This window comes from Cupressus sempervirens, chromosome 9 (assembly GCF_028749045.1).
Source record: "Cupressus sempervirens isolate cs-2001-9-10 chromosome 9, ASM2874904v1, whole genome shotgun sequence".
Lineage (NCBI taxonomy): Eukaryota > Viridiplantae > Streptophyta > Pinopsida > Cupressales > Cupressaceae > Cupressus > Cupressus sempervirens.
The window spans coordinates 157,839,493-157,842,800 of NC_143126.1; the positions used below are offsets into that span (position 1 = coordinate 157,839,493).

Sequence of the window (3,308 nt, forward strand, 5' to 3'; positions counted from 1 at the left end):
CATGCCACAACAATTATATTGAGGAAAAGCTCTGAATGAGATTGGTTTATTAATCTCAATGCTTCAAATTATCCACTTGTAACGCAAGATGGTCTACTTCATACATTTTCCTATTTGCCAAGATATCTTAATTTTATTGAGCACACTAGCAACATTGGTTGGAAAGAGCACCAACCTGCTAGACGAATTATTATAGTTCTTGGCTTGTCGGATGTTTTCTAGGTTACCAAGAGAAGAGGTGTGCCCATAGCATTTAAATTATTTATAGGCTCTGCTTGGATGGCACTATCAAGAGAATTCATTGAATTCTATGTATGGGGTTGGGATAATCTTCCTCGTATAGTTTTTATGTACTATGTGAATTTTATTTCTTCCCCAGAGGGATATTTTCACACAGTTATTTGCAATGCTCAAAGTTTCAGAACACCACTGTCAATCATGACTTACACTATATATCTTGGGATACTCTGCCAAAACAGTTTCCCCATTCTCTTGTCCTAAGTGATTTTATAAAGATGAATGGAAGCTTTGCTCCTTCTTGCAAGGAAGTTTGATGGCGATGATCTAGTTCTTGATAAAATTGATAGTGAACTACTGGTTCAAAGAAATTGTAGTTTTTGCTCCTGATGGGTGGTGTGTAGGAAATAGAGATAATGGAAACGATCCATGTTTAGTCATGGGTGATAAAAGTGTTCTTGAGCCCGGTCCAGGTGCAAAGAGGCTCAAGAAATTAATTGTAAAACTCTTGTCAAAAGCAAATTTTTTAAGCAAGAAGTGCAAGTAGTATCCTAAAACTGTCTGCATTTGAGGAATCACATTGTAGACAGAGCATCCCGGGTATAGTTTACTGAAAAATTGGATAGAACTTCAAGCTTACCAAAGAATACATCGTGTCGCACATGCTCTATGTTTGTACATTGATAACTTATATGACAAAGTCTTTGCTGGGAAGTGGTTTCTATTGGCCTTGTTGGGCAATTTAATCTAACAAAACATGTGCAAGAACATAGTCACAGGAGAAGATATAGCATGCAAGACTATGTCCCAAGATTGTCCACAAATGTGTACAAAGAAGTGGAGATTATGCAGCATCAATCTGGTCACCCCAATATTATAACACTACATTCAGTGTATGAAGATACAGATTCTTTGTATCTTGTAATAGAGGTTTGCTCTGGAGGATGTTTGGTTGGTTATTTGAAAAAAAAAATTTATTCTAAGAGAGAAGCCGCACAATTCATCAAACAGTTGCTCAGTGTAATTCTACACTGCCATGAGATGGGAGTTGTTCACAGGGATATAAAACCTGAGAACATTCTTCTCACAAGTGATGGACAAATGAAATTGCCTACTTTTGGCATGTCTCTGCATGCTGCAAATGGCCCAAATTTATCAAGTTTGGCGGGCAGTCCAGTGTATGTTGCCCCAAAATTTTTAGCAGGGCAATATACGGAGAAGGTGGATGTATGGGCAACTAGTGTCATCCTCCATGCCCTCTTGATTGGTAGATTACCAGAATGCTTTCAAGGGATGTTGAGAAGATGGTTTCTCCAAAGGAAGAAAAACCATACATATAGCAAGAGAATTGTTCGATGGAATGCTTCTGTAGCATATAAGAGTTGGATCCTTTAAAGCGAAGTTAAGATTTTGATGAGGTTGCATGATTGCCATAGATCAAGGAACAAGTTCAAGGAATTAAAAGTTAGAAGTATTTTTGTCTAAAATTGTCTTAGAATTTTATTGATGTATTTTGGTAAAAAGGTCAACTTTAGAGTTAACTCTGGTTTTGGTTTTTCTAATTGTAGTTAAAACTTTAAAGGTTAGAGTTGGTTACAAACCATCTCCAAGTAGTCCAAACTCTAATTTTTTGAGTAGTTACGAACCCAAAAAGTTGGTTGTTCTAGATTGGTTATAAATTCTTGAAAATCAATGTAATAAGGGACTTTTTGGACTTGGATACAGGGGAACACTTATGCTCTAATCATAAAGCAATTTTTGGAAAGTGTGTACAATTGTTGTTTTTGTGTAATCAGTTATTTCTTTCTTTCTTGGTGCAAGAAATAAAAGGAAGTACATTTAGTGTTCTCTCTCCAAGGAATCTGGATTGTTAAAGTGTTGATTCATCTATGATTACTGTCATGGTATGATGTGAGTATTTTTGGATGGTTGAATTAGCATTATGTTGGTGAAAGTTCTCAAGCATAGTCCTTGATAGCTCTCATTAATAGTTTACATCATTTTTATGAAAATGTTGAAGGCGTGTGGTGCATTCGCCGTCAATGGTTTTCCTTTCTATTTTCTAAGTCCTACTTATCTTTATTGAAAAATCTAAAATTTCATCTTACGAGGGAGTTGCCCTTATAAACGCAAAGGAAGGCCAAATATCAAGGGCCTAGCCAACTGTTGTGAACGATTTGCCACATACACTCCGTTGGGCAATTTCTTTAGTGACAAATCTGTTTACCAACAGATTTTTGGCGACTCCGCTGGGGAGATTGAACAAGAAAGATTGATAGTCGCCCGTAATGAAGCACAATGGTACTTTCGCATGAGAACATTTTTCCTGTTCTCCAACCGAACCTCGGCTTCCAAGACACCCAGGAAGATATCATCTCTGATTTGAACACTCTAGCCTCAACAATATCATCAAGTAAATCCCAGGAGGTGTAGACGAAGTGCTCAACAATATCATCAAGTAAATCAAGTTCTTGAAGAAGAAGAAGAGTTTGGAGAAAATCTTATAGAGAGCTCCTATTGGTCATAACGTTGTGGTCGTTGAAAGAATAGTAGTTATCCCAAGAAGAAATAGGAAAAATCTTGGTCACATCCAAAACCAAGTGAACAATAATCAATAACATGGTTGATGAAAGGTACCTTCCCTGAAATGAAGGTTGGCGACTCTATTTTAAAGATTGATTATCGGCGACTCTATTTGAAGGTGGTAATTCAGAATCATGGTTTGGTACAAGGGAAAAGTTGAAAGTGACAGTGATAGTGATAGTGATGATGAATACCTTTCATATCCTAAGAAACAGATTCCTGATGAGCCTCTGCAAGTTGAATTCTTGAAGAATTTCTATGGCGGCAGGAGGCTGGATCCTAAAATAGTTCATCCCCACTTACTTCAAGTTTTACGAAAGATTGAAGAAGAAGATGGAAAGGACTATGATTTTATTTTTCATGATCAAGAATCCTTCTTGGAAAAAGATTCAGCATATGAAGATAAAGAAGGCCTTGCTGAAAAATGTGCTTCATCTAACTCAGCAATGAGGAATACTAAAAATGTCTCGCATGCATTAGTATCTCAG

General features: G+C 36.9%; 2 pseudogenes; both read left to right on the top strand.

Moving 5' to 3' along the window:
* Nucleotides 1–784, top strand: LOC149537991 (beta-glucuronosyltransferase GlcAT14B pseudogene; annotated as a pseudogene).
* A 245-nt stretch (nt 785–1,029) lies between these two features.
* On the top strand, nt 1,030–1,632 carry LOC149537992 (serine/threonine-protein kinase PEPKR2 pseudogene; annotated as a pseudogene).
* Nucleotides 1,633–3,308: the final 1,676 nt, after the last annotated feature.